The sequence below is a fragment of the Salmo salar genome, unplaced genomic scaffold, assembly GCF_905237065.1.
Source record: "Salmo salar unplaced genomic scaffold, Ssal_v3.1, whole genome shotgun sequence".
Taxonomy (NCBI): Eukaryota; Metazoa; Chordata; class Actinopteri; order Salmoniformes; family Salmonidae; genus Salmo; species Salmo salar.
Genome location: NW_025549330.1, coordinates 1 through 12,794, shown reverse-complemented (window position 1 = coordinate 12,794; position 12,794 = coordinate 1). Strand labels below are relative to the sequence as shown.

General features: G+C 35.1%; 1 long non-coding RNA gene across 1 annotated transcript; it reads left to right on the top strand.

Moving 5' to 3' along the window:
* Window positions 1-3,823: 3,823 nt before the first annotated feature.
* On the top strand, window positions 3,824-8,190 carry LOC123736397 (uncharacterized). The gene is made up of 4 exons (XR_006766099.1): window positions 3,824-4,380; window positions 4,786-4,842; window positions 7,051-7,709; window positions 7,747-8,190. It is a non-coding gene; the product is annotated as an uncharacterized lncRNA (long non-coding RNA).
* Window positions 8,191-12,794: the final 4,604 nt, after the last annotated feature.

Sequence of the window (12,794 nt, the reverse complement as noted above, 5' to 3'; positions counted from 1 at the left end):
TGTATGTATGTGTATATATACAGTGTGTATGTATGTATGTGTATATATACAGTGTGTATGTATGTATGTGTATATATACAGTGTGTATGTATGTATGTGTATATATACAGTGTGTATGTATGTATGTATGTGTGTGTATATATACAGTGTGTATGTATGTGTGTGTATATATACAGTGTGTATGTATGTATGTGTATATATACAGTGTGTATGTATGTATGTATGTGTATATATACAGTGTGTATGTATGTATGTGTATATATACAGTGTGTATGTATGTATGTGTATATATACAGTGTGTATGTATGTATGTGTATATATACAGTGTGTATGTATGTATGTATGTATGTATGTATGTATGTATATATACAGTGTGTATGTATGTATGTGTACATATACAGTGTGTATGTATGTATGTGTATATATACAGTGTATATGTTATGTATGTGTATATATACAGTGTGTATGTATGTATGTGTATATATACAGTGTGTATGTATGTATGTGTATATATACAGTGTGTATGTATGTATGTGTATATATACAGTGTGTATGTATGTATGTGTATATATACAGTGTGTATGTATGTATGTATGTATGTATGTATGTATGTATGTATGTATGTATGTATGTATGTATGTATGTATGTATGTATGTATGTATGTATGTATGTATGTATGTATATATACAGTGTGTATGTATGTATGTGTATATATACAGTGTGTATGTATGTATGTGTATATATACAGTGTGTATGTATGTATGTGTATATATACAGTGTGTATGTATGTATGTGTATATATATACAGTGTGTATGTATGTATGTATGTATGTGTATATATACAGTGTGTATGTATGTATGTATGTATGCGTATATATACAGTGTGTATGTATGTATGTGTATATATACAGTGTGTATGTATGTTATGTATGTGTATATATACAGTGTGTATGTATGTATGTATGTATGTGTATATATACAGTGTGTATGTATGTATGTATGTATGTATGTGTATATATACAGTGTGTATGTATGTATGTATGTGTATATATACAGTGTGTATGTATGTATGTATGTGTATATATACAGTGTGTATGTATGTATGTATGTGTATATATACAGTGTATATGTTATGTATGTGTATATATACAGTGTGTATGTATGTATGTATGTGTATATATACAGTGTGTATGTATGTATGTGTATATATACAGTGTATATGTTATGTATGTGTATATATACAGTGTGTATGTATGTATGTGTATATATACAGTGTGTATGTATGTATGTATGTGATGTATATATATACAGTGTGTATGTATGTATGTGTATATATACAGTGTGTATGTATGTATGTGTATATATACAGTGTATATGTTATGTATGTGTATATATACAGTGTGTATGTATGTATGTGTATATATACAGTGTGTATGTATGTATGTATGTGATGTATATATATACAGTGTGTATGTATGTATGTGTATATATACAGTGTGTATGTATGTATGTGTATATATACAGTGTCTATGTTATGTATGTGTATATATACAGTGTGTATGTATGTATGTGTATATATACAGTGTGTATGTATGTATGTGTATATATACAGTGTGTATGTATGTATGTATGTGATGTGTATATATACAGTGTGTATGTATGTATGTGTATATATACAGTGTGTATGTATGTGATGTATATATATACAGTGTGTATGTATGTATGTGTATATATACAGTGTGTATGTATGTATGTGTATATATACAGTGTCTATGTTATGTATGTGTATATATACAGTGTGTATGTATGTATGTGTATATATACAGTGTGTATGTATGTATGTGTATATATACAGTGTGTATGTATGTATGTATGTGATGTGTATATATACAGTGTGTATGTATGTATGTGTATATATACAGTGTGTATGTATGTATGTGTATATATACAGTGTGTATGTATGTATGTGTATATATACAGTGTGTATGTATGTATGTGTATATATACAGTGTGTATGTATGTATGTGTATATATACAGTGTGTATGTATGTATGTGTATATATACAGTGTGTATGTATGTATGTGTATATATACAGTGTGTATGTATGTATGTGTATATATACAGTGTGTATGTATGTATGTGTATATATACAGTGTGTATGTATGTATGTGTATATATACAGTGTGTATGTATGTATGTATGTATGTGTATATATACAGTGTGTATGTATGTATGTGTATATATACAGTGTGTATGTATGTATGTATGTATATATACAGTGTGTATGTATGTATGTATGTGCATATATACAGTGTGTATATATGTATATTATTGTTCTGCTCTAGGGATATAATTATTGTTTGCATCACCTTATTTACTATTATGTATTGATTTTTACCTTACGTTGTTTTCATTCTTCATGTGATGCTCAATGCAGAGAGCACTGAAGAGGAATTATCATTTAATTACCACAGTCAATTATTGTAATGTTTATTTATGTGGCAATTAACCCCATAAGGGATGGGTTGCCAGTTGGCGATTTGACACAAAAATAAAATGTCATTCATTCATTCATTTTTCATTCATATTATTTAATTTAAGTTTTTCTGTGTACCCCTAATATCACTTCCACCCTGTTAGTTTGTTGTAATTCCTAGAGCAAAACAGAGAACACCATCATGTCCGTACGAGTCTCAGCTTTCAATAGAGGTATCATAATAGTTTGTTGGCCAAACCATTCAGATTTTGTGAGAAGACAGATTTTCAGGATGTCTCATGGTCTGACAAACACCACTCTAGCTCTGACAACTAGATCATAATGAATCAGATTACATGGAGAGGGGGACCTGATCCTAGATCATAATGAATCAGATTACATGGAGAGGGGGGACCTGATCCTAGATCATAATGAATCAGATTACATGGAGAGGGGGACCTGATCCTAGATCATAATGAATCAGATTACATGGAGAGGGGGACCTGATCCTAGATCATAATGAATCAGATTACATGGAGAGGGGGGGACCTGATCCTAGATCATAATGAATCAGATTACATGGAGAGGAGGGACCTGATCCTAGATCATAATGAATCAGATTACATGGAGAGGAGGGACCTGATCCTAGATCATAATGAATCAGATTACATGGAGAGGGGGGGGGACCTGATCCTAGATCATAATGAATCAGATTACATGGAGAGGAGGGACCTGATCCTAGATCATAATGAATCAGATTACATGGAGAGGAGGGACCTGATCCTAGATCATAATGAATCAGATTACATGGAGAGGGGGGGACCTGATCCTAGATCATAATGAATCAGATTACATGGAGAGGGGGACCTGATCCTAGATCATAATGAATCAGATTACATGGAGAGGGGGGACCTGATCCTAGATCATAATGAATCAGATTACATGGAGAGGGGGACCTGATCCTAGATCATAATGAATCAGATTACATGGAGAGGGGGGACCTGATCCTAGATCATAATGAATCAGATTACATGGAGAGGGGGGACCTGATCCTAGATCATAATGAATCAGATTACATGGAGAGGAGGGACCTGATCCTAGATCATAATGAATCAGATTACATGGAGAGGAGGGACCTGATCCTAGATCATAATGAATCAGATTACATGGAGAGGGGGGGACCTGATCCTAGATCATAATGAATCAGATTACATGGAGAGGAGGGACCTGATCCTAGATCATAATGAATCAGATTACATGGAGAGGAGGGACCTGATCCTAGATCATAATGAATCAGATTACATGGAGAGGGGGGACCTGATCCTAGATCATAATGAATCAGATTACATGGAGAGGGGGGACCTGATCCTAGATCATAATGAATCAGATTACATGGAGAGGGGGGACCTGATCCTAGATCATAATGAATCAGATTACATAGACAGGGGGAGCTGATCCTGGTTCAGCACTCCTCCTTTGAGACACTGCCTTTATGAATAAGGAATGCTGTTGTAAAGTCTAGTTACAGCAGGTGTTTACTGCCATCTAGTGGAAGATACCAATAAAACACTTTATTATCAGGGTGGGGAGACGGCTGAGTGCAGGATCCATGGTGAGATGACAAAAGAGGAAAACACACTATATGGAGAGAAGTACAAATAAAGTATTTCTGAACAATAAAGGACAGAGTAAGATAATGAATACCTGGAATTACATATTATTACTAGTTAGTAGATCTCTTCTGTCATCATTATTTACCCATACACCGGTGACGTCAGAAGGGACGTGATTTCCTCATATGAAAGTGAAAGTAACTGTGGTTACAAAATGTAGCGCACATTTCTCAGCAACATTAGAAGCAGGATAAATGTGTTGATTTGAAGGACAGACGTACAGACTCTGGTAAGTCTTGGCTACATATAACTATTATAAAGTTAGGTCGTAGTCAGACATTCAATAGACAGAGTAGGCTTGAGATATGATTCTTTATCATGCTGACCAACCTGGGCCCGTTTTCCACGATGGAATTTAGGCTTAACGCTGGAAACGCATAAGAAGTGGTAAACGATAATTAACAAAATACAAAGTTGAGTAAACGCTATTTTACAAATAAAAAGGTGCGTAAGCGCGTTTACGTGGGTTTACCCTCCACCACATCCCCGTTGATGTGGTGTGCAGCGTAGAGTGTATAGTCATTTAGTCTCTATAGACCAGGTGGCCAGTTGGTGAGAAACTGTTCAGATGGGGTGGTTTAGACCACTGCACCACCCAGGAGGTGACTGAAAGTAAATATGTGATTTTGTACAGGATCCATTTTGAGATGACAGAGCAGAAAACACTATATGGACAATACTGACAAATAAAGTAAGTATTTATGAACAATAATTCATTCTAAATGACAGAGTATGTGAATGAATACCAGGAATGATATATTACTAGTTAGTAGAACTGCTACTTGAGCTGAGTTGCTGACAGACAGCAGTTTTCAAAGTGGAAACTAATCAGTAGGTCTACATGTTATCAGTAAAACGTCTGGTAAAGATGGCGGAGGAGCTTTTACATTATATGGTTTTATGTTTATCTCAGGGTTTCTCAATCTTTTAGTTATTATCCAGCACTTACACACCTTACAGGGGAAAAACACAACTAAACCTGATTTCGAGTAAATTATAAGTTTAGCTAAAATAATGTAAGAGAGATGTCTTGAAGAAGGACTATAACATTTTTTAAGCAAGATTCAGAACAATGTCACGTTACTGCTGTCTCATGTAACTGACTGTTAGCCCCACCCTCTGGTTACTGTTGTTATATGAAGGGTGACTCCTTGACTACAGTTGTAACTGACTGTTAGCTCCACCCTCTGGTTACTGTTGTTACATGAAGGGTGACTCCTTGACTACAGTTGTAACTGACTGTTAGCCCCACCCTCTGGTTACTGTTGTTATGTGAAGGGTGACTCCTTGACTACAGTTGAAACTGACTGTTAGCCCCACCCTCTGGTTACTGTTGTTACATGAAGGGTGACTCCTTGACTACAGTTGTAACTGACTGTTAGCTCCACCCTCTGGTTACTGTTGTTATGTGAAGGGTGACTCGTTGACTACAGTTGAAACTGACTGTTAGCCCCACCCTCTGGTTACTGTTGTTATGTGAAGGGTGACACCTTGACTACAGTTGAAACTGACTGTTAGCTCCACCCTCTGGTTACTGTTGTTATGTGAAGGGTGACTCCTTGACTACAGTTGAAACTGACTGTTAGCCCCACCCTCTGGTTACTGTTGTTATATGAAGGGTGACTCCTTGACTACAGTTGAAACTGACTGTTAGCCCCACCCTCTGGTTACTGTTGTTATGTGAAGGGTGACTCCTTGACTACAGTTGAAACTGACTGTTAGCTCCACCCTCTGGTTACTGTTGTTATGTGAAGGGTGACTCCTTGACTACAGTTGTAACTGACTGTTAGCTCCACCCTCTGGTTACTGTTGTTATATGAAGGGTGACTCCTTGACTACAGTTGAAACTGACTGTTAGCCCCACCCTCTGGTTACTGTTGTTATGTGAAGGGTGACACCTTGACTACAGTTGAAACTGACTGTTAGCCCCACCCTCTGGTTACTGTTGTTATGTGAAGGGTGACACCTTGACTACAGTTGAAACTGACTGTTAGCCCCACCCTCTGGTTACTGTTGTTATGTGAAGGGTGACTCCTTGACTACAGTTGAAACTGACTGTTAGCTCCACCCTCTGGTTACTGTTGTTATATGAAGGGTGACTCCTTGACTACAGTTGAAACTGACTGTTAGCTCCACCCCTCTGGTTACTGTTGTTATATGAAGGGTGACTCCTTGACTACAGTTGAAACTGACTGTTAGCTCCACCCTCTGGTTACTGTTGTTATATGAAGGGTGACACCTTGACTACAGTTGAAACTGACTGTTAGCTCCACCCTCTGGTTACTGTTGTTATATGAAGGGTGACTCCTTGACTACAGTTGAAACTGACTGTTAGCTCCACCCTCTGGTTACTGTTGTTATATGAAGGGTGACACCTTGACTACAGTTGAAACTGAATATAAGAAAGTATCTGTACAGGGTCATTTTGAGATGACAGAGCAGCTCATAGTTTAACCTCTAAACTGCAACTCAGTTTCCAAGTAAAGTGAGTATTTCAGGTCAATAATCTAGAATAAAGTAGAGGGAACATTTGGAATCCACTAAACTAGTGTCTAGGTGCTGCTGAGTCATTCCTACCATGTGGTGTCTTTTCTGTCCACAAGAAATATCAGTTCTTATTTAGTGTAAAATGTGGATTCAAAAAGGCTTTAAATATCAGGTGTCCTTTACCTTATAAACACCAAAATATGGATCCTGAAAGGGAATGTTATGCATTTTAACACTTTTTGTCAGAAGATGTAGGCGTTTTTGTCCCCAGGTGTTATTTATCAACTTCTACAATAAATATAAGCCATAAAATAACAAAATGTTAAACTGTTTCTTCATTATTTTATAGTCCTAGTTGAAGTCTCTTTCATCAATGACTTTTTTCATGATTATTGTATTTATCTATCCATAGGGGAAGCCTGGGCAACTGAAATGTCTGAGCTTTTTCAACAGTGTAACTATGAACATCTGTACCAAAACCAAATGAAGGGAGACATAGATATGATTAAAAAACAACTGTTGATGCGACATGAAAAAAAGATGGGTGGAGGAGATGAATCATAAACCCAAATTGAGAACCTTTTGTTTGATTCAGGGTGAATTGGTGTGTGAGAGATATATTATGTATAACCTACCTAAAAGCAAGAGATCTCTATGTGCACAGGGAAGATCAGGGATATTGTCTCTGTGTATTGAAACAGGTCAGATCAGGGATATTGCCTCTGCGTATTGAAACAGTTCAGATCAGGGATATTGTCTCTGCGTATTGAAACAGTTCAGATCAGGGATATTTCCTCTGCGTATTGAAACAGTTCAGATCAGGGATATTGTCTCTGCGTATTGAAACAGTTCAGATCAGGGATATTTCCTCTGAGTATTGAAACAGGTCAGATCAGGGATATTGTCTCTGAGTATTGAAACAGGTCAGATCAGGGATATTGTCTCTGCGTATTGAAACAGGTTATTTCAGGGATATTGTCTCTGTGTATTGAAACAGGTACGATCATGGATATTGCCTCTGAGTATTGAAACAGGTAAGATCAGGGATATTTTCTCTGAGTATTGAAACAGGTAAGATCAGGGATATTTTCTCTGAGTATTGATACAGGTCAGTATTGTGGTGAAATGGAGGAAAGACTATGTAACTATTGTGACCTTAAAGAAATAGAGAATTAAACTGATTTAATCCTCTATTTCCTTTTCTACCATGACATACGCTTGCTCTTATTCCAGAAAGACCACCAGATATACCCTGGCAGTATGTGATGAGTGATGAGGAGAAATTGAAATGTTTTTTTGTCCATTGTGTATTTCCGTTTGTGGAATATTTAGATAAATCCTGGAATATAAGAAAAATGTTTACCTATAATTAAATTGTAAAAATATTTAGCTTCTGCGTGGTAAATGGTACATGTGTATATAGATTGTGTATAGACTTGTCTCCCATATGACTCTTCTATGTGGTAAATGGTATGTGTATATAGATTGTGTATAGACTTGTCTCCCATATGAGTCTTCTATGTGGTAAATGGTACATGTGTATATATAGATTGTGTATAGACTTGTCTCCCATATGAGTCTTCTATGTGGTAAATGGTACATGTGTATATATAGATTGTGTATAGACTTGTCTCCCATATGAGTCTTCTATGTGGTAAATGGTAATGTGTATATATAGATTGTGTATAGACTTGTCTCCCATATGAGTCTTCTATGTGGTAAATGGTATGTGTGTATATAGATTGTGTATAGACTTGTCTCCCATATGAATCTTCTCTTTGTGTCAGACTGGGTTCAAATTCCTTCTGTTTATTTTTTCTGGGTTGATGATTCACCTCCTCTACCCATTTTCTGTATTTATTTATCTGTATATGTATGTATGTATGTGTATATATACAGTGTGTATGTATGTATGTGTATATATACAGTGTGTATGTATGTATGTGTATATATACAGTGTGTATGTATGTATGTATGTATATATATACAGTGTGTATGTATGTATGTGTATATATACAGTGTGTATGTATGTATGTGTATATATACAGTGTGTATGTATGTATGTGTATATATACAGTGTGTATGTATGTATGTGTATATATACAGTGTGTATGTATGTATGTGTATATATACAGTGTGTATGTATGTGTATATATACAGTGTGTATGTATGTATGTGTATATATACAGTGTGTATGTATGTATGTGTATATATACAGTGTGTATGTATGTATGTGTATATATACAGTGTGTATGTATGTATGTGTATATATACAGTGTGTATGTATGTGTATATATACAGTGTGTATGTATGTATGTGTATATATAACAGTGTGTATGTATGTATGTGTATATATACAGTGTGTATGTATGTATGTATGTATGTATGTGTATATATACAGTGTGTATGTATGTTATGTATGTGTATATATACAGTGTGTATGTATGTATGTATGTATGTATGTGTATATATACAGTGTGTATGTATGTATGTATGTATGTGTATATATACAGTGTGTATGTATGTATGTATGTGTATATATACAGTGTGTATGTATGTATGTGTATATATACAGTGTGTATGTATGTGTATATATACAGTGTGTATGTATGTATGTGTATATATACAGTGTGTATGTATGTATGTGTATATATACAGTGTGTATGTATGTATGTGTATATATACAGTGTGTATGTATGTATGTGTATATATACAGTGTGTATGTATGTATGTGTATATATACAGTGTGTATGTATGTGTATATATACAGTGTGTATGTATGTATGTGTATATATACAGTGTGTATGTATGTATGTGTATATATACAGTGTGTATGTATGTATGTGTATATATACAGTGTGTATGTATGTATGTGTATATATACAGTGTGTATGTATGTGATGTGTATATATACAGTGTGTGTGTATGTGTGTATATTATTGTACTGCTCTAGGGATATAATTATTGTTTGCATCACCTTATTTACTATTATGTATTGATTTTTACCTTACGTTGTTTTCATTCTTCATGTGATGCTCAATGCAGAGAGCACTGAAGAGGAATTATCATTTAATTACCACAGTCAATTATTGTAATGTTTATTTATGTGGCAATTAACCCCATAAGGGATGGGTTACCAGTTGGCGATTTGACACAAAAATAAAATGTCATTCATTCATTCATTTTTCATTCATATTATTTAATTTAAGTTTTTCTGTGTCCCCTAATATCACTTCCACCCTGTTAGTTTGTTGTAATTCCTAGAGCAAAACAGAGAACACCATCATGTCCATACGAATCTCAGCTTTCAATAGAGGTGGTACCATAATAGTTTGTTGGCCAAACCATTCAGACTCTACATACGTTTTTGAATACAGATTCGGATGTCTCATGGTCTGACAAACACCACTCTAGCTCTGACAACTAGATCATAATGAATCAGATTACATGGAGAGGGGGACCTGATCCTAGATCATAATGAATCAGATTACATGGAGAGGGGGACCTGATCCTAGATCATAATGAATCAGATTACATGGAGAGGAGGACCTGATCCTAGATCATAATGAATCAGATTACATGGAGAGGGGGACCTGATCCTAGATCATAATGAATCAGATTACATGAATCAGATTACTGATCCTAGATCAGCTCTGAGACACTTCCTTTATGAATTAGGGCCCAGGAGTCACCAGGACCAACTTTAAATTGCTCTGGATAAGAGTGTTTGCTCAATTACTAAAATGTAAAATGAGTCTCCAGGACAGGCATTGACAGGACGGTCACAGCCACACGTTCACTGGTGAGGTAGGACACAAGATAACTGATAGATAGGAACAACAGTAATGATACATGGTTAGATAGGACACAAGATAACTGTTAGATAGGAACAACAGTAATGATACATGGTTAGGTAGGACACAAGATAACTGTTAGATAGGAACAACAGTAATGATACATGGTTAGGTAGGACACAACATAACTGTTAGATAGGAACAACAGTAATGATACATGCCCTCAATGTGAAGTGACATTAAACCATAAATACAGAGCACAAGTACCACCCTTTTTATATAAACCTTTTAAGGTAGTAAGAAAATAAACATTGACTTAATATTTCAATAAAGAAGTCTTGAATTACCAATAAATCCCCTGCTAGCAATAGCTAGCGTGACATTACAGTGCACTGATTGACGGTGCTGGTTAATTCGTCATTAACATGGCTAGCTAAGCTAGCAGACACTTGATAAACTTGCAGAAATATGCTTTAAATACACAATAAATATATACATAGTCACATTCACTATTGACTTTGTGATATATGACCCAGTGTTCCAGATACACTATAGTGTTTTAGAGTTTTAAACAGTTTTTATGTCCAGCAGAAGGAGACGTCCTGTCAGAATATCTCTGACTGAACAGCAGGCAGACCAACTTTCCAATAGGGGAGAAGCACTCAAAACCCTCTACTTGTTCTTTCAAGGAAAATAATACAAAAATAATGGTAAGTCTGAAGACCTCTCGTATTAACAACCTTACTACAATGGCAGAAAATATATTTTTATGAATTCGACAACACATAATGAAAGGGAAACGTTATTCATATCACCCCTCTTTCTGAGGTGAATGGTTTCACCCACTACTCTCCCGGAACTGCGGTGTTCTCTGATATCCCGTTCACGAGTATCCCTGTAGGCATAAATAAACAGAATATTCCTCATTTCAATTCAAATGGGTTAAATTAAATAGTAACGTTAACTGAAATCTGGACACTGACTGTAGGCCTATAATCTAATATAATATTAACTGAAATCTGGACACTGACTGTAGTGACTGTAGGCCTATAATCTAATATAATATTAACTGAAATCTGGACACTGACTGTAGGTCTATAATCTAATAAAATATGAACTGAAATCTGGCCTGTGTAGACCTATAATCTAATATAATATGAATGAAATCTGGACACTGACTGTAGTGACTGTAGGCCTATAATCTAATATAATATTAACTGAAATCTGGACACTGACTGTAGGTCTATAATCTAATAAAATATGATCTGAAATCTGGATACTGACTGTAGGTCTATAATCTAATATAATATTAACTGCAGAATTATGCATTTCTTGAATTTAAATGAAACAACAAATGATAATTTAGGGGTGGATAAATATTATTTATTTCAGTATCTCTTGAGATAATGTGAATGAGAGTGTAAGGTGTTATCTTTTACAATATGATGCAAGCAGACAGTATTTTCAACCTTATCAGAAACGTGTTTCATCGTTTTCTCAGCTTTTCATTTCCTTAAAACCCTTCAGACTGATGAGATATGGACATTTTGCACAGGACCAGTCTTTCCACTGTTCTGGAGTTATTGCGTTTTCTCCCGGTCCCTAAACTAAGCGTCAATTTTACTAGTGTTAACTAGTAGATAACTAATGCATTCATTCTATCAATGTAAATTATTATTCTGGAGAGCACTACTTTATTTAGTCTATCAATGTAGAACATTATTCTGGAGAGAACTACTTTATTTAGTCTATCAATGTAAAACATCATTCTGGAGAGAACTACTTTATTTAGTCTATCAATGTAAAAACATTATTCTGGAGAGAACTACTTTATTTAGTCTATCAATGTAAAACATTATTCTGGAGAGAACTACTTTATTTAGTCTATCATGTAAAAACATTATTCTGGGAGAGAAGTAGTTTATTTAGTCTATCAATGTAAAACATTATTCTGGAGAGAACTACTTTATTTAGTCTTCTGGGGCAACAATTTATGCCAGAAGAGAAGCTGCATGTATCAAACTATAATTGACAAACAAATGGCCTACGAAATGTTGAAAATGATAAGCAGAAATGTATCTAAATTGTAGTCAGCAGGCTATACAGTCCAGTACAGAGTATCAAACCGCACAGGTAGCCTACTTTTGAATTAGATTTTTTGACAATCAGATGAAAACATAATATGTGAAACAGCCTGAGGAGACAGCAGAAACAACAGTAAATGGGATAAGATGTGTACATGCATCAATTTAAAAACAGAATATTTGAGTACCCCGAATAAAAGCGGGATATTGGTGTGCATGTAAACGTGGTCACTGTTGTTGAAAAGTCTAGTTACAGCAGGTGTTTACTGCCATCTAGT